The following is a 20778-nucleotide window of genomic DNA, read 5'->3' on the forward strand; positions in this document are numbered from 1 at the left end:
TAGTGACAAATTATCACTTCAGGGAATCTTGAATAAGCATTACTTAGTCACTTTAAAAACGAAGGTAATCTGTGGATGAAGAGGATGCAAGGAAACAAAACCATATACTGTTAAAGATGTTTAAACTGTAGAACTCTTTTGGATGGTAATTAGAAAATATGGACCAAAAGTCACAAAAATATGCATTCTTTATGAACAAGCTATTATATTTTTAAGAATATATGTGAGAGAAATTTTAAAATAACAAAACATTTGAAACACTATTCCTGATAGCACAGCTCTGGCTGAAAGAAACTAAAACAAAAAACCTATCTTTAAAGGTTCATTAAATGGAAAACTATATTGTCATTAAAAATTATTGTTACAAAACATTAAGAGAAAAAGTTTTAAAACTGTAAGTCCAACTTTGATATTTTAAAAATATATACAAAAGAAAAATAGTTTATGTAATATATATAATGTTAATAGAACTTAAGTCAGTCCTTTAACTGCATTTTTATTTAAATTCTTTTTCAATAACCATGTAATTGTAATTACATGCTTCCTTATGTTAACATAATTTATTTATAAACAGAAAAAGTTTAAAATTTAAGTTTAAAATGACAATTGTTAATGGGCCAGGAAATATGATACACGTATGGCAAACATTTTTTTCTTTTAAAGTTATTAAAGTTATTCTGAACTTAAATGTGGGTAAATATATCAATTATTGTTAATAATTTTCAAACATGGCTTCTTGGAGATCTCAAACAATAACATTTTAAGATATTGTTAATAACATAAAAGAAAGGTGATTAAGCATGAAAGTCAAGAGCAAATACATGATGGAAATATCTTACCAGAAAGTACACATCATGTATTGTAAAGTTTTACTTAATCCCTGGCCTCTAAGTTATCCTTCATGACCATCAAGGCATAACCAGTTCACTATTCACAACAAAAAGATGTGAGGTGATACCGTAGAGTACCAGAAAAACAGTGTGTGTAAAAACTAAAAATATGGTGAAACAGAGAGAGAGAGTACATTATGATTTCAATGGCACTGAAGGAGTTTACCTTGAGATATGTAACACCAGCACCATCTGGTGGAAGACCACTTAGAAGCAATTCTCCAATGACCACAGTTGAAACAAAAAATTCTAGGCTATCTTTCAAAAGATGAGCATTTTCCAAAGAGAACTTGTCTAGCAACACTACAATAATTGCACGCAGGATCCATAACAGCCTGGAAGAATTAGCATGTCTACCAAACACAGGGTGAGTGTACCCAGATGGACATCCTAGAACCTCTTCCACCAAGGCAATATTTCAACAGCACAGAATTCCCTTGGCTACTTTTCCCTTCAGTACCTCATACCTCATCAGATGAAAATAATATTTTCCAGCCACAAAGAAAGCTAAAAAGGACAGACACTAATTCACTACTACCGAGCAGAACTTTAATTTGCAGTTCAGGTTCCTGAAAGCACCTGCTACCTACCTACCTATCCTTCTGTGCTATAAACAAAATAGTATCCAATGTAAGAATCTGATTCTGCTGATTAGCATCACAGATTTATGTTCAATGATGCTGAACTGCTTTCATGTACCCACAATGTATCAAAACATCACACTTTTAATGCTGTCCATAGAAATGACAAAATCACTGGTACCTTCTAGTGCTATCATAGGGGAAAGTAAATCAAACTGAAGAACAAAGACAGAGCTTACTTATATCTATTTGTAGGTTGAGTCTCTCCAATGGGGTAGAAGCAGTTTCTGACAAAGAATGGAACCAGCAGAGATTGTCAGTCTCTACAGTCTCTACTACCCTCCATAGTTAGCATCCCTTTCACTATTTTCCCCTTATCTTCACCTTCTTCTACTTTCCTTTATTTCTTTTTCCACAATGAAGGTGTTATATGTGTTACACAATACCACCAAAGGAACTCAAGAAAAAGTCACTGGAGCAACCACGAGGCCTGATGACTATGTGGTGTTAGACTAAGCAAAAAGACAAGGCCCCACTGACTACAGGACAAGAAGGTGGTGTTTACAACTATCCTGTAAACATGCCATGCTCACTACTAACAAGACACAAAAACTAAGAGCGGGGATCAAATACTAATCTAATTTTGTAATTAAACCTGTCCTTTGGCCAACATTTTGAAATGTATTGATTTAAAGAAAATGATGCCAATCTACCTGCCATACCCCTCCCCCCCACACACACACATACACACATCAAAAAATGTTTCTCCTTATTTTTTTTAAATATAGCAATTGTTCATATAGGCTTTTTAAAATTTTATTTTATTATTACATTTTTAATCCTCACCCAAGGACATTTTTCCATTGATTTTTAGAGAGAGTAGAAGGGAAAGAGAAAGAAACATTGATGTGAGGGAGACACATCAATTGGCTGCCTCTTGTACACACCCCGACCAGGGGCCAGGCTGGGGAGGAGCCTGCAACCAAGGTACATGCCCTTGACTAGATCGAACCCAGGACCCTTCAGTCTGCAGGCCAATGCCCTATCCACTGAGGCTAGGGTTTCTCCTGATTCTTGAGGTGAACTACAAAATTGTCCAATTGTTAAGTGCTCAATTTGCATTTACTTATATAACAATAGATTGCGCTCATTTCTTTTTTTAATTAAAACTTTTAAATTAAAAAGCAAGCTATGGTAGATAGTCATGTCCTAGGCTGGGTATCTACCCTGACAAAGATCAACCTAACTGAGCCTATTGTCTTTTTGCATCCATGATCCATTTATTTTTTTTCAAACATAAATCAAGAGTTGTACACAGAGAACTAGAAAATTTTCTTTTAGAGAAAAGTTTGCTTCATTTCCTCTTTTCTACCAACCTTTGATTTTTCCTTTTTTTTTTTTTTTTTTTTTCCTTTTTAGCTTAAATACATCTATGGGGTTTACCCACTAATCAACAGTACTGTTGATAACCTCAGGGGACTCTATTTCTCCATCCCCACCCAACTCTACTTTTCTCTGGTGAACTTACACCTCTGCAGAAGTCATCACCCCACAGTAAAGGGGGACAGTACACACTTTATCTAATACATTCACCAACCAGCAGCCTCCCGTTTGGGTCTCTAGCCCTTTTCTGGAGCAGCCTAAACCTTCTGAATTTCCTTGGGCCATCCGATCATGCTGGTGTAGGGGAGAGGAGAGGGTCAGCCATGAAAGCACATGCCATGCATTAGAAGACATCTCTAATCAATCCCTTTTATAATCGTGATTTTAAAAGTACACCGAACAGATGGAGGAGAGGCTGAGTTGTTCACTTCAGCCGGCTGCTTCATTTACTTTTGTTATCTACAATTGGATCTTTACTTTTTGGGATCACGACACATTTCTGACTCTGCTATATTACACTGTGTAAATATTTAGAAGAAATAATTCCTTTCAAGGATTTAAACTTCCACTGTCGTTATGGCAAATGAACCTGTTTATGCTATGTTCGTTAAGTAACAGCAAGCCTACAAAAATCCAGGAATTTACTAACATATGTGGTACACAAACATCACAATCGTGAAGCTTCTCGTGGACACAGCAAGAACATGAAAGGCCAGTTTATTTTTACTCCCACTGCCTTGTAATTTTCTCTAACTCTACAACAACAGCCCTTAATTCAAACCTTCCCTATAGCTACGGGAACAGAATCAACTGAATATACATAAGCTGTACCCAAAACTACCCATGTCTCTAACTTTCCTTGACTCAGAGCAGTGGTCATCAATCTTGATCCTGCATCAGAATCTGCTGGAGGCTGTTGAAACACAGATTGCTGGGCCCACCCCCATAGTTTCTGGTTCAGTGGGACAGAGAATTTGCATTTCTAACAAGTTCTCTGGTAATGCGATGCTGCTGGTCCTAGGACCACCAGTTTAAGGTTTTACTAAGGCATGACTTACATTTTATAAAAACCATCAATCTTAAATGTATAATTCAACAATCTATACTGATAAAAGGGTAATATGCTAATAAGGGCAGAAGTCTTCCTGACATCTATCCAGACAAAGCCATAGTGGCTGTGAGGCCCGGGGCTCAGACACCCATGAGCTTGTGGCTGGCAACGGAAGTAGGGTGATAGAGGCAGTGTCTTCCCCTGATCAGCCCTTGCTTCCCACACAAGGAGGCCAGACTTCAGCTTAGGCTCGCTGGTGAGTGGGCCTAAGCTGTCAGCAGGCCATCCCCTGAGGCTTCCGGACTGTGAGAGGGGGCAGGCTGGGCTGAGGGACACATGGCCCCCCACACACAATTTTTCGCACACGAGGCCTCTAGTTTTTAATAAGTGTTGTACAACCATCCCCCAAATCCAATTTCAGAACATTTTTGTCCCCAAAAGATCCTTTTATGCCCATTTGTAGCACTCATTCCACTGCCAGCCTCAGGAATCCACTAATCTACTTTCTGTCTCTATATATTTACTTTTCACCTTTCCTTTCATGTAAATGCACTCATTTTCTGTCCAACCTCTTCACTTATCATGTTTTTTAGATATATACGCATTGTTAGAATCAACACTTCATTTCTATTACCGAATAGTATTCCACTGTTCTAGACATACCGCTTTTTGCTTAACCATTCTGAGGGACTTTGGGGCTGGTTCCAATTTTCTGGTATTATAAATAATGCTGCTAAAATATTAATTTATAAGTCTTTACGTGGACATATGTTCCATTGCTCTTGAACAGATTCCCAGAAGTGGAAATGCATCATTGTAAATTTATGTTTAATTTTTTAAATAAACTGTGTAGGGACAACGAATGAGGGTTCCAGTTTTTTCATTTTCTTGATAATACTTATCACTGTTTTTTTGACAATAGCTATTTTAGTACTTATGAAATGGCACTTACTTGTAGCTTAATTTATATTTCTTTAATCACTGATGATGCTGAGCATAACCACAATATATTAGTTGGCCTTTTCTAATCTTCTTTAGTGAAATATATACTCAAATCTTTTGCCCATTTTTAATTGGCTTGTCTCCTTGTTACTGACTTATAAGTATTCTTTATATATTCTAAATATAAGTCCTTTGACAGTTACAAAATTTAGAGATACTTTCTACAATCTTTGGCTTGCACTTGCATTCTCTTAATGGTCTTTTGGGACACAAAATTTTAAATTTAATGAAGTCTAAGGCTATACTTTGAGAACCATTGCTGCAAAGCCTCAAAAATTAAAAAAAAAAAAATAACAATAAAGTAAACCTTGGAAAAATATAAAAGCTTAGTGGTTTCCATCTGCATAAACAATATGTAAATGTCACTCACGGTATCTGCTTTTCTGTTTTGTTTTGTTTTGTTTTAACAAAACCTATCATAACTATCATTCTAAACATATTCACCCTTTTTAGGAAGAACAGAAAATACATTATGGGCCGAAACTGGTTGGCTCAGCGGTAGAGCATCGGTCTGCGGACTGAAAGGTCCCAGGTTCAATTCCGGTCAAGGGCATGTACATTGGTTGCAGGCACATCCCCGGTGGGGGGTGTGCAAGAGGCAGCTGATTGATGTTTCTCTCTCATCGACGTTTCTAGCTCTCTATCTCTCTCCCTTCCTCTCTGTAAAAAATCAAAAAAATATATTTTTAAAAAAATAAATTATGGAATGAACAACTTCAGCTGCAAATGAACCTAAGGTGGAACATGGGATGGCATGCTGGCACTACAAAATATGGGCTACTGAGACAGTATTTTTAGAATCATTGACACCATATTTAAAAAATAAGAAAGATGTCAACATTACAAATTAAAGGAACAAAGATAAATGTTACACAGTAGTAGAGATTATAGAAAAGAGCATACTACCAGAGAGTTACATTTTTCCCCCCGATATTTTTATCTAATTTTCTTCTCTTCTTCTTCTTCTTCTTCTTCTTCTTCTTCTTCTTCTCTTCTTCTTTCTTCTTTTCTTCTTCTTCGTTCCCTCTTCTTTCTTCTCCCTCTTCCTTCTTCCCTTCTTCTTCCTCTTCTTCTTCCTCTTTCTCTCTTTCCTTCTTTCTTCTTCCGCTTCTTCCTCCTTTCCTTTCCTCTTTCCCTACTTCCTCTTCCTCTTTTTTCTTCTTCCTCTCCCTCTTCCCTTCCTCTATTTATTTTTCTTTCCTCTTTTTCCTCTTTTCCTTTTTCCCTCCTTCCTCCTCTTCTTGTCTTCCCTCTTTCTTTCTTCTCCTCTTCCCTCTTCCTCCTTCCTCTTCCTCTTCTTCTTCCTCTTCTTCTTCCTCTTCTTCTTCCTCTTCTTCTTCCTCTTCCTCTTCCTCTTCCTCTTCCTCTTCCTCTTCCTCTTCTTCTTCTCCTTCTTCTTCTCCTTCTTCTCCTTCTTCTCCTCCTCCTCCTCCTCCTCCTCCTCCTCCTCCTTCTTCTTCATCATCATCATCATCATCATCATCATCATCATCTCAGGACCTTTTAAAATAAGTCATATACCAATACAACCCTTTCTTTGAAAATTCAATATACCTTGAGTTAAGAGGAGTCAAAGTTGGCAGCTAACATTTAAGTCTTGTATGAGGCCATATTTGCTAATGCATAAAATATACTTTAATATCCAGGATATGTTTGACTCAGGTAAAAGCAATATTAAAATTATTCATTTCCAAGGTGAAACCCAAAATACTACATGTTTACTCCTTGGGGATTATTGATATCAAAAAGGCAAATCATAAGATAAAGAAACTGATATATGTACTATTTCTATAACCATGACCATAAACATGTTCAGTGACTCTGGAAAAACTGAAAAACTATAGCAATAGAATACTTAAAAGATGAAGAAAAGCTGTTTAAATGTCCAACAAAAATCCTTCTTTATATAATTCAAGTTGACATAGGACCTAAACAAGCTTTGTTTACTTAAAATCTACCAGGATTCCACTGTAAAATGCTTTCAAATATTTAAGTTCCAATTCATATATTTTGCTGATAACATATAAGCCATTAGTCCTCATTGTTTTCAAATTGCTGGAGATACAGTGTCCCCCAAAAAATGTATACACACTTTAACAGCTGATAAGTTTAAAATGAAATGTATTTTAATAAACCTTTATAATTATTCAAAGTGTGTGTATACATTTCTTGGGATAGCCTATATTTTATATTTCTACTAGTCTTCATAAAATGCAGTACAAGGAAATACTAGTTGGCCAATACTCATTCTCCCTTTCCCTCTGAGCCACGTAAAGTCACTTAAGAAGAAGCTGTCCAAAGAGATGCCAGAATAGAGGATATACACTGAGTGGCCAGATTATTATGATCTCTGAACGCATAATAACCTGGCCACTCAGTGTATATCCTATATAATAAAAGGCTAATATGCAAATTGTCCCCTCGACCAAGAGTTCGACCAGCAGGCAGGCCGGCCAACTACTCATGTCCCCTCCCCCTGGCCAGGCTGGCCGGACCCCACCCATGCATGAATTTATGCACCAGGCCTCTAATAAAGACACACTGAGTGGCCAGATTATTATGCATTCAGAGATCATAATAATCTGGCCATTCAGTGTAGTTTCATATGTGATCCAGTCTCTCAACACAGTTTGGCTCCCAATAAAGTAACTTAAAAAGGGAATCTCATCTAACCTCTTTACATTTTTTGTAATTCAAAATAACTAGTCACTGGAACATCACTCCCAAATTATACCACATTAGGCTATTACCATCTCTGTGATGTTACTGAACTTGAGACTGAATAAAAATCATGATATGTGAAACAGAGCAAAGTTTCCACAATAGCATACAATCATTATAATTATTGAAAATTATTGAAAGATTGAAAGAATAAGTAAAAAAAAAAAATAATACTTTTTAGGCCTTCTTTTATACGAGTTCAAATCCCTTCCTTAATCAACTGCATACAGTTACTGGGGGGAAACCCTCATTAGGTGACCATTTTTCTGTCTTTTATTTACAAATCAGTCCTCTGGTCCTTGAACACTAAGATGGCTCAGTGAAAAAAAGGAAAGCAGCATTGAGTAAGAAGAACTACCCCCAAACCTTCACCATTTATCCAGCGAAATACAAACAGATAATCACTGAAACATTTGCTTATACAAACAGCAAGTTACTATCACACCAAATAGGGATCAAGGAGATTAATACATCCCAATCTTCTGTATAAAGCCTATGTGGCCTTCTCAAAACTCAGAGGACTGTACCACTTCGACAATTCATCCATCTATGAACAAGTGCCCTCAGCCTACTCCTGAGGAAGGGAAGAATGATCCGTTAAATCTGTCTTCAGCTTGTCCGAAAATCTTGACATTTTCCAGTAAGTAAAGGTTCCAAATGGCAGGTGTCAGAATGCCTTAGCCTCACTAGTGGTGCTGGGAGGCAGGAAAAGCAGCAGCAGCAGCTTGTGGCCACGTCAGAGCCACACAGGAGCTGCCTAGAGAGCACATTCTGAAAAGAGCAAACCTCAGACTTGCTTAAATCAATCTCATGCCAGATGCCACTATCAGAACAAAGCTGTGATGCCAAAGATTAGCTGCTCAGAAAAACATTCAACTCAAGGCTTGCACAAAAGGAAAAGAGTTGAGTGTAATAGCACCTGTCTGTCTGTTAACTTGCTCAAACTAGCTCCTTCGATGCAGAGAATAAAGCGGCCAGAGAATGCTTTACTTCATCTTGAAAGTAGGTATTATTTTCTCAAAGTCATTTTCAGGATTTCTAAAGGAAATTATATCAATCTCCTGCATTTGCCTAATACTTAGAGCTTTATGAAAGTGCTTTACAATCTGCGAAATCAAACTACCTTCCTATAAGAGAGTCAGGGTCATACATACCCCCTTCATTTTATCTGTGGGATAAGAGAGAACCAAAGAGTTAAATGAAATTAGACTAAGATCATCTGAAACCAAGAATTTAAAAAACAAAAAACAAAATTTGGCCTCTGGACTGGCAGGTCAGACTTCTTTCTATTTAGATACCTACCCTCTGCTCACTCCTCTCCTTCCAATCATCTTTTCAGAATTTCCCAATAATAAGAAAGCCTTGGAGCCTTTGAAAGTAGTTTATGAAGGTCAATCAATAAGCATTTTTGTTCCAGAGGTTACATAGCATCATGGTCTACTTTTTTCTCCTCAGATCTGAGTCCAAGAAACACTAATGATTTCTGAGGAATACACAAAGCAGGAGATGCTGGAGAGGCATAAACTAAGTTATTTGTTAAGGAGCATTCGCTATCAAGTCATCTGATTAGATTCATCAGAAACGACACACACTTAAATTCACTCAGATAAGCAGTGCATGATAAATGACATAATTCACCCATGGGAAAGAAAATTCAGTATCATTTATATTTTTATACTTTATTGGAACATACAAAGGGACAGTGGGCCAAACATGAACACTTCAAAACATTGTATTTCCTCTCATATCTCAAAGACAGAGCGCGTGCGAGCGTGCGCGCGCACACACACAAAGATAGAACCTTGCTTAGATTCAAGATAGTAGTATTTTAAAATAATATAATGTCCATGTGAGGACCTCTAAGCCATCTAGAACAAGTATGTTCTAATTCTCTCCCAAATTGTTCTTTTCTCCTAAACAACACTTTTAGTCCCTATGGCTAACCCACTAAAATTTATTTATTTGCCATACACTTATGCCTATTTTCACACTAAACCAATTCACTGGAGAGTCTACATTATCTTATCTTGCTTTCCAAGCAACCAGCAAGTACTACTATTCAAATCTGTGCAGTTGCTCAAGTAACTTCTCATCTTTGTATTTTCAAATCTTATTTTAAGGTCAACTAAAGTATACAGCATAGAAATGATAAAAGTAAATACTAAACACAGATCCACATTCGACTAAGTACTCTCACTTATGTAGCCTACATTCTGAAAATCAAATGTTTTAAATAAAATTAAACAAGTTAAAATAAATATTAAATAAAAGTAAAATTGTCTGAATTTATTTCTTGCTTACCATTTAGTATTTAAGTTTCCATTCCCATAAAATAAGTTATTTTGATCAGATTTAAAATTTCCATGTCTACTTTTTTTGTTAATCCTCACCCAAGGATATTGTTCCACTGATTTTTAGAGAGAGTAGAAGGGAGAGGGAGAGACACAGAGAGAGAAACATCCATGTAAGAGAGTCACATCAATTGGTTGCCTCCTGCATGTGCCCTGACCAGAGCCAAGATTGAGCCTGCAACCAAGATACATGTCCTTGACCAAAATAGAACACAGGACCTTCAGTTGGTAGGCCAACACTCTATCCACTGAGCCAAACCAGCTAGGGCTGTCTACTGTCTTTTTTCTTACACATTTGCTAACTTCATTCCAGACTTTCCAGAATATGATTTACCCACTTACAAATAGAGGAGGAAGTTGTGAGGTTTTTTTCATAAACATGGATAAAAACTATTCTGTGTTCAGGTCTACAGTATAATAAAGATGAGTGTTGCTGAAAACAAAGCGTGATGCTGATGTCAAAGAACATTCACTGCTCAAAATCACACAAATGGTAAACAGACTCGTGAAATGGACAAGCTTTGCACAGCAACTGAATTTGGTATATATTTCAAATGAAATACAAGCAGAAGTAGGGTACGCAAGACACAGATATCTCATCATTTCCAATGTCATTATAAAGAGCCACCAGTTTCACTCCACAAGTAAGAGTACAAACTAGGGCACCTAAATGTAAGTAGGCCAATGACACTCTGCAACAACCTCTTTGATGAAATCAAAGAACAAAAGACCATGCTTATTAAAGTCACTGAACATTCTTAAAAGCTTAAAAATGAATCCACATGCAATCAAATCTCCCTCTATAGCTCTCAAATCTTTTAATATCTCAGGGTATCCCTGGCAATTTTAAATCTTGACGGTCAAATCTTATTTTTTTGACAAATGTATTTTATATTAGCAGTGCTTAATACTAAGACAAAATCATGTGTGGAGGAGGGGGGGCAGTGTAGATCCTAAGACTAACATATGCGTAAACATAACCTCCTGGTCCAATCTTACCTAAAAGTACTATAATGACATCTATCCATCCCTTCATTAAAAAGTTTCATGTCCCAAGTTCTTAAATTTTGCTCAGTAGATTCTTATGGAATTATAAAAACACAATATATTAACAAAAGTTAGAAGATTGTTCAGATATTTAGTCATAGCATAACTTACAAGTATACTCCTGAAAATTAAAAACAAATATGAAAATAACAGATTAGAAGAAAGCTAAAGCTGTGCTCTTGAGATTCCCGAAGGTAAGAAAGGAAAAGAAAGTTGTAACTGTCACTTGTATGTACTTAACACCATGTGTAAAGAAAATCAATATAATCTGATCCTGAAGAATTTAAACTACAGACTTCCTGATTCCCCAGTGCTGGCAATCACCTCCAGCAGGAACTATCCACAATGACTGAAAGAAATTTTAGAATTATTTCATCTCTCCTTAGTTTGTTTTAAGTATGAAATCTCCATTCCAAGGTAAATTTTAAATGACTTAATGTTGTTCTGAAAATATATTTTATATCAAAGAGCTCCAAGGAATTTTTCCTGTTAATTTCAAGTTTTCTAACTCAAACATAAGACAATTATTATAAGATTACAATCTCTAAAGTAATATTAGTGTAGCACATCACACAAATGTAGAATATTTCAACATCATTTTCATTTGAAAGAGAAAAAAAAAAAAACACAGCAAAAAGATGGTCTTTTTGGGACACAAAAAGAATACAACCCCAAGCGTAAATTTTCCATTAGAGTTATACAACAGCATAAAAAAAATAACTTGTATCTGAAATTAATCTATTCCACCATTTTCAATTCCAGGGGCAAAATTTTAAAGCAAATAATACTTCTAAGTTGGAAGACATAGACTATAATATAATCTTATCTAATAATGAGGCTGTATGCTAATTGACCATCACACCCTCACAAAAAATGGTGGCCCCACAGCCAATAAAGAGGGAATATGCTAATTGACTGTCACACCCTCAAAGATGGCAGCACCCAGTTCCCTCAGCCCCGCCAGAGCAGCAGGCATGCAGCAAGGCTGGGCCTGTCCCCAGGTGGGCCCAGCACTCCATGCGCTTGCCTTTGGAGTACCCCAGTCTCCTAAGCCCCCCAGCCACCCAGGGCCGACAAGACATGGGATGGCGGCTGCCCAGCCAACACCTGAGGCACAGGCAAGCCTTGGATGGCAGCTGCCCAGCTGCCCAGGGCCAGCCGAGGTTCAGGTAACCAGGGCCGGCTGAGGCTGGTGCTGCTGGCAGTGGCAGCAGCAGAGGTGTGATGGGGTGTCACCTTCCCCTGGTAGCCAGGTCACCTCCTGACCCTGAGGGCTCCCAGACTGTGAGAGGAGGTAGACTGGGCTGAGGCACTCCCCCTCCAGTTCATGAATTTTCGTGCACCAGGCCTTTAGTTAACAAATAAGGAAACATAAAATTTACATATTTTATCTAAATCTATTGTCCTTACAGAAAGCTATATTTTTTGTCACAAGTATTAGACATTACTGCATTAGCCCTCACACCATAATATCTATAGAAAAAAGTCTTTCAACTATATACAAGTACTTTAGGTAATGCTCCTATGAGAACACCTGCCAAGAAGCTTGAATTATCATGTTAAATGGATCTCAGGGTTTACAAAGCGCTGCAGACGATCAAAAGCACTCCCGGTTCCAAGTATCACACTCAGAGCAGGAGACTTCGCTTCTGGCGCATGCCTAAGTCATTTCCCTAAATTGTTTTTTGTCAAATTAAATGTCAAAAATTATTTTATCAAATGCCGTACCTAAGGATCTACTGCAACTCACACAGCAGCAACCAATTAGTAAAGTTGGGCCTTTACTAATTTTTAGTAAAATTTTTTTCTTTTTCTATAGATATCTGAAATTAGTAGGGTCCACAGAGAAAAGTTTCATCTCAGCAGTTTAAGTGCTACTGATAGCTATAATCACATGCAGGCCGCAATTCCTTTTGAAAGGCTTTTCAAATGAATAAATACAAAGAAAAAAGAGAAACACAAGCGTTTTCATAGTGAATGACTACCTAGGATTACGGAGTCATAAAAAGCCAAGGTTAGAGATCCAGATATCCATTGTGAAGTACCAAACCACAGGCAAAAAAATCCCTGCTCACTCCTTTGACAAGGTCAGTGCACTCATCCCCTGGCACAATAACTGATTGAATTTCAGGTGTAGAAGGTGCTTCAGGAAAATCAAATCCACCAGGAATCATTTAATGCCTCTCTATGGCCTTGGATGAGAAAGTAAAATCCTCTGAGAAAAACATTTCCTGTTCACTTTGCTGTTTTCCAAAAGCTGCATATCACTCTGAGTCTGCCTTGTAGCAGACGTGTTCATTCATTAGCAGCGTAAGTGCAGAGATTTAACAGATGCTCTTTGGCAGCCAATCGTACTATAATATATCTTTTTCACCTGAAAGTCCAGATGGATTCATAAAGTACAATATCTGTAATTTACCCACAGAATTGGGCATCTTGTTCATCTACTAGAAAAACTATTGACTGTCTAAGAACTAACCCCAAAAGCTCTAAGACTTGATTTCAAAGGACAGGAATATTCTGGTAGGTAACAGGACAAACAAGCTCACAAAATAAGCCATGGACATGAGTTACTTAGGCTTACAGTCTGGCAAGAATCCTTCATTATATGATCTATGGCTACTATCCTTATGACCTGTGGCTATTAAAGTCATCCAAAGGTTCATTTTTATCTGTGGCAAGGGGCAGGGTTAACAATAAAAATTCACCAATTCCAATTCCATCCAGGTTGCTGCAAATGATGAGAATTCCTTCTTTTTTATGGCAGCATAGTATTCCATTGTGTAGATGTACCATAGTTTTTGGAATTGGAGAACATCATGCTGAGTGAAATAAGCCAATCAATGAAAGAGAAACAACACATGACCTCACTCATTTGTGGATAATAAAGAGCATTATAAACTGATGAACCAAAAGATAGATATAGAGACAGTAAAGCAACAAGTAGATTGTCAAATTACAGCGGGGAGGGGAGGAGGATCTGGGGGAGATAATAGATCAACCGAAGGACTTGTATACATGCATTTAAGTACAACCAATGGACATAAAACTATGGGGAGGGAGGGGATATGGGGGAGGGAGGGAGGGGGGCAAAAAAAATCATTAAAATATGTAAAAAATAAATTAATTAATTAAAAAAAATAAAATAAATAAAGAAACAATAAAAATTCAATGGTATATATTCCCATGTATGTATTCCTTCTGTACTTTTCACATAAAACCTCTTTGATTTGAATTATCAAACATTTCCCAATGCTGCTGCTTTTTAAAACCTCCAGTCCCAGATACTAAATTTCTTGGCTTTGTGGCTCAAGCGATGACAAACAGATGATTTCCTATTCACTCCACTTACCTCATCATCAGTAAGATGGCTAGAATCCAGATATGTTAAGAATTATTTCCAACAGCCACCTTCAATTACAAATGTTTGACATGATCACAGACTTCCAACGCTAATCCCTTTTTAAGTTGAAATACCCATACAAGGGCCCTTTGAGACACTTTATTAGCATGGCTGTTTTCTTTGCGTAGCCTTATCCTGCAAAGGGGCTAAAATACTAGATTAGAATCCCTTCTCTCCTCCCCGTCACCATCATCCATCTCTTATGCAAAGCAGCACAGAGACCCACAGTTAAAACATTGTTTTCCTAAATATGTTTCTAAATATGAAGACTGTTTAAAGTAAGGAAAAGAAAATTTTCACACAATTGACTCTCATTTCCCCAAGTTACCTGTAGAATATAATCTCTTAGTTTAACACAAATTTGCATGACCTGAGTATATTTAATTTCCAGAGCCCTATTGCTAACCACAATTCTGAACTGAAAAACTTTCAGTCTGGTCTACTTTGGGAAAATATTCATCATTTAACCCAATGTAAAAAAAACAAACAAAAAACAAACAAAAAAACAACAACAAAAAAAACACACCTGAATATACATAGGACAACCCTATCAACATACCAAATTATGCTTACCCACTGAAGTTATATTTTAAAATTTCAAAGAATAACACAATTTGCCAGTACACCAAATTCAGGCATTTTTACCAAAAGCATATATTGGAGTCTCTACTATTTCCCAGAGACAACCAGCTAACTTGTGCTTTGAACAAAAAGGTGATGATTCTGCTTTACCTGTAGATTAATTCATAAAAATCTGCTCTTAATCAGACTTTCCACAAGTCAAATTCTACTGCAAATGCATCTGAATGCAACAAGAGTTTAGTAGCTAAAGGAACTATCACATAAAATTTCATGAATTCATGGGTAAAGCAACATCATGACCCTCTTCCATTAGGAGCTTTTAACTTGGACTTTTCTGTCCAGAATTTGCATAACTGAACAATACTTTTCATTAAGCCTGTACCATACCTATGTTAATTGTGGAAACGTGGACTTCTAGCTCTACTCTGAGAGAAAAGTACCCCCGAAACTACATCTAGTTTATGTTCCCATGGAAATCGAAAGAAATAAAAATCTCATGGTGAGAAGCACCAAGCAAGAACACAATAACCACTTACAAATTACTCTTGGCTCAGCTTACAGGAAGCGTCATCAGAAAGTAAAGGGAATTAGGATATGTCACCCCCAAATATGCCACTTTGAGAGAAATAATTATTTTTAGCTGAAAGAACCTGAGAAACAGCAGGTACGGAAAGGGCTCTCTGACCCCTGCCCCTTATGCCCCGAAGCAGGTCTTAGGTCACTCATGAGAGGTGTCCTCCCAGAACTTGGAGGAGAGGGGCATCCTTATCTCCGAGGACAGGTGTGTGGCCAAGAGGAATCCAAACGCACAGGCCTCTTCTGATTCCTCCGGTTTATTACTCTTAGCTCAGACACTTTGTCTCCCATCACATTTTTTCCACAATTTGCCATCTTCAAATCTAGCACAAATCTGCTTAGGCTTAACCATTTCTTTGAGTCTTTATTTCAGAATGAAGGCTCTCATGTCATGGAAAACTTATGTCAAATAAATTTGCTGTTTTTCTGGTAATTTTCAAGTCCAACCAGGGTCCTTAGAGTCAAGGGTAAAGGTTTTCCTCCCCTACTAAAGCAAAAAATCAAGCTCTACCTTCAAACTCTTTCCTTCCTGTCACATCACTATTTTTCTATTACATTTAACCTATTGCTGCAATAACGGTTTTCTACAGGTTGGCACACACTCTTCCTTCCTCTGCATGCTTCATCATAGAAACTGTTAGGCCCTAGCCAGTATGGCACAGTTGGTTGAAGCGTTGTCCATACATCAAAAGACGGCAGGTTCAATTCCTAGTCAGAGCATATACTCAGGTTGCATACAAGAGGAAACTGATTGATGTCTCTCACATTTTGGTGCTTCTCTTTCTTTCTCTCTCTTTCCCTCTTTCTCTTTCCCTCTCTCTCTCTTACATCATTTTTCCTAAAATCAGGGGGTTTTTCTGTGTGTTTGTTTAAAGAAGCTAGACCAAAGGTAATCCCTCAATGATTATTTCCTGTAATCTGCTGAGATTTCAGGCTCAAAAACTATCTGGATACTGATAAGAACATGTTAGTACTACATAGTCTAAAAAACTTTAGTAACATAAAAAGGGTTAGTTTACCCCCTGAAATTTTTTCTCCTGGAGAACGCTCCCTTAAAAAAACACTGAGCAGTTAATAAAAGAGTTAATTAGTTTCAATTTGGCATTGAGACAAATTTAGTTCATGCTGAAGTCTAAAACATTTAAAAGTTGAAGATGGAAAATGTTCAAAAGAGGTGTTGCATTCCACTACCTTAATAATAAACTCTGAAAGTTTTAGGACCCACCAAGACCAAAATTTGGCTGGCTTGATCACAGAGTCTCAGTTCATTTCTGGGACATGAGAAGTTAGTCTAGATCTTTGAGGGTATTCTGCCTCTAATACTAAATCATGTATAATTTAGAGAAAGTTCTTTTTTTTAAATTTATTTTGTGCTGAATTTACTCCCGGGCCATAAGTTTTTGTTTCTTCAGTTTCTTCTGAGATATCTTCTTCTTCTGTGCTACCTCCTCTTCCGGCTTGGGAACGATCTGCTCCTTCTCAGTGAGGATCATCTCAATGTGGCAGGGAGAGCTCATGTAGGGGTTAATACGCCCGTGAGCCCTGTAGGTTCTACGCCGCATCTTGAGCACTTTGTTCACCTGAATGTGCTCGATGACCAGAGAGTCTACATCTAAACCCTTAAGTTCAGCATTGCTCTCGGCATTTTTCAGCATGTGCAGCAAAAATTCAGCACTCTTTTTGGGCCACCGACCTTGTGTCCAGCCCCACTGTTTTGCCTGGGCGCACCTACCACCACCACCATTATAACGACGAAGGGCACGCACTGCTTCTTTAAGGTGATGTCCTTCAGATACTTGGTGGCTTTCCGAATATGCATGCCCTTGATGGCCTGGGCAGTTTCACGCGTGTTCTTGAAGTGAATGCGGAGGTTGGAGCCTCTCGATTTGCATGATTTTGTGGGGTTCTCTGGGTCTAGCGAATAGCGAACCATCTTTGGAGGTCACCTAGGGCTGCTATGGGGGAAGAGCTAGAGAGAAAGTTCTTAATGCTAAGAAGCAGATGAACATATTTATATTTATATCTAAATATAAACTCAGCCTTGTTCAGAAGAATTTTGCCATTTGTCTCCACCATCTCTAAATGAATGATCAAAGGTAAAAGGTAAATTTAAGAGTGTTGAAAATAGGCATTTATTCCCTTAAGTCAAACTTCCTGAAAATATCTGCCATATTTAAAAATTAGAGAAATGAAAAAGCATGTGTACTGGAAACAGCGTGAGGTTTAACATCAGATAACCTGGATCTGAGTCCCCACTCTGCTAAGTCTTTCATGCATATCCACCTGCAGTTCAGTTTCCTCATCTGTGAATGCAAATAATACTTCCAACTAGGGGTTTACTGAGAGAAACAAGTAAAAAGTATGAAGCTTCTTGAGAAGCAGTAGTAAACCTATAGGCTGTTATTACAAAGAAAATCTGAATTATACAACTCACTAAAATCTATTTTTTATCAACCTACAAGAAAAGGACATCATAATTTAAAATATAAATATTCACACTATAACACAAACTGATTTGTAATAAAGTAAAAATACTTTCCATGTAACTCCTAAAGTCAGTATTTGAAGGCAAGTATTTGACTGGAGTAGCCTTTTTATCTTTTAAACAAAAGAACAACTATTTGAAATTCTTACTAAGTGTCATTCCAGTTTATGAAATCATATTCTACAAAGCAGTGACCTACTGACACTGCATATCAGTAGGATAATTTGGTGTGGTGAGGCAGCATAGTGGATAACCAGAAGTATTAAATACTTCACAGCAATGGGGATAAATTATCACAAAAAAATCAAATGTGAGAGATAAAATTTATCTGGCAACTCACCTATGAGAGAAAAAACATTACTTTGCTAGGACACATCATTCCCTTAAAGTGCAAAAACACCATTCAGAAACACTTCCCAACACAAATGATTTAACTATGACCTCGTTTATCTAGCTTTCAGGCTAAAATCAGGCAGAATAATAATTTTCTTACATGCTTAAACAATTCATCACTGAATGAAAACAAATACACGTCACACTTCTGGACCCTTCTCAGCAAGAATAAAATGGAAGGAGGGTGGTGGAACCGTCTGAGACCTCTGGCTCCATCACTATGGAAATCAATAAATAGTCTGAGTCTAGGTTTCCAAAAGAAATATCTATTTCATCACAATTCTCTGGAATAAATGCTTTTCAAAGTGTTACTATTCTCATTTAAACTACTTTTAAAATTATTAACAACCTTCTTATACCTTCAAATTTTATAGCTCTAACAATTTTCAAAGCATTTTCAACCAAAAACTTTAACCAAGTCTGCCTTAGATTCTAACTTCTATGACAGATCTTATTATTTATCAAATGCCTTTATTCACCCCTTTTATCACTGGATATCACTCTTTAATTTTAAAAGGAATTTGTGCGTCTCGTGAGAAAACATACAACTGAGCAATATGACTAAGACACTGGGGTCTAATAGTGTGTTAAGCTCAAGAATAGCAAATTCGGTGAGAATCTGGGCACAAGAGAGAGTGCATGAAATTAGATCCTACTGGACAGAAAGTATGAAACTTCAGAATGAGCGGAGACTTATTATTAGCTACTGAGTGTTAGTTCTTATAATCACACACTGTCGTGCTACATGTGTATTAATTTCTTTATTCTTCACCACAATCTTGTCATTATCTCATATTAGAAGCCTGGTGCACGAATATTGTGCACTTGGGGATAGGGGGGGTCCCTCAGCCCAGTCTGCGCCCTCTCACAGTCCAGGAGTCCACGAGGGATGTCCAAAAGCCCCCAGGGGATGCCCGACTGACGGCTTAGTGCTGTCACGGAGGCAGAAGAGGCGCTTGCCAGCCGTGAGCCTGGCTGCTGGTTGAGCGGCACTCCCCCTGTGGGAGCACACTGAGCACCAGGGGGCAGCTCCTATTTTGAGCATCTACCCCCAGTGGTCAGTGCAAGTCATAGTGACCAGTCATTCTGCCGTTAGGACAATTTGCATATTAGCTTTTTATTATATATAACAAAGTATGAGGTCAAGTAATTTGCTCAAGTTTATACAATTAGTAAGTGACAGAGTTATAATATGAACACAGATAGTCTGACCCAAGAATCCATATTTTTAACCATTATTCTGAGCTATGTACTGTATTCAGCATAGAGCAGATATCTCATAAATCTTCATATTCCTGAAAGGTAGATATTATTATTCTCATCTTACTAATTAAAAAACGGAATCTCTGAGAGATTAAGAAACCTGCCAAGGTCAGATGGCTAGCCAGGTGCAGAGCTGAATCAATCCCAGGACTGGACAGTTCTAAAATCTGTGCTCCTAGATAAGAACTACACATACCCCCTTCATACCCCCTACGAGGGAGGCAGTGAGTCTGTCACCACCACACCCCTCATCAATCATGCTGACACCTATTTCTCCACATCTGGCTCTTCTATGCAGCCTGACACTTTAAAGAACCTACTGGATATTAAGTAATTATCCACAGCCCCTCCCAACTTAGTTGATCACTGCTAATATGATATTACTTTGAACAGAATGAATGGCAAAACAGCACTGTAATTTCCAAACAAGGCTAACAACCCAGTTGTTTGTGAGTGGAGTGGGAGAGGGAAGAAAGAACTGGCTGAGGCCTCAAAGCCCCAGGTCATGACTCTCATTACCTTAATCCATAGCACCTTATTAGAAACCACAGCCAAGGATAGGTAGGCAATAATCTCCCACTTTACATTTTATAACATGTCTGGGGCTTTCTTCAGAATCAACCAGGGAAACATCTTCTTTATGTTTTCCACAGACTATAAAGCAATCATTTAGAAAAGGACAGATCACAGGATAATGACCTAAAATTTCTCCATATAAAGAACACAGCTGTATTCAAACAACTAAATCTCTTTAAACACAAATATCTGACCTGATTATTTTATTTACATTAAAATGAGCCGATTTACAAACTACCAAAGCATGGATTTTTTTTATTTATTTTATTTTAGTTTTACAACTAAAATGTTTAGCTAAATCTCATGTTGCTCAGAGAAATGGGAGAGCTGCACTTTCTCTATGGCTTTCTCAATATGTGCTCCTGAAAATAAAGAAGGCTAAAAATATGAGATAAGAACTAGATAGATTTAAAGGAGGGCACTGAAAAGGAAAGAAAAGTTTAGTTTCCTCAAACAAAGATGAAAGATAAAGGG

At 37.5% G+C, this 20778-nt stretch overlaps 1 protein-coding gene and 1 pseudogene across 3 annotated transcripts in view; both read right to left on the reverse strand.

Moving 5' to 3' along the window:
* Nucleotides 1-20778, reverse strand: part of SRBD1 (S1 RNA binding domain 1) — a 154113-nt gene that overhangs the window by 84599 nt on the left and 48736 nt on the right. The gene's annotated exons all lie outside the window — the stretch shown is intronic.
* Nucleotides 16938-17567, reverse strand: LOC118717315 (annotated as a pseudogene).

This window comes from Pipistrellus kuhlii, unplaced genomic scaffold (assembly GCF_014108245.1).
Source record: "Pipistrellus kuhlii isolate mPipKuh1 unplaced genomic scaffold, mPipKuh1.p scaffold_m20_p_13, whole genome shotgun sequence".
Classification (NCBI taxonomy): Eukaryota; Metazoa; Chordata; class Mammalia; order Chiroptera; family Vespertilionidae; genus Pipistrellus; species Pipistrellus kuhlii.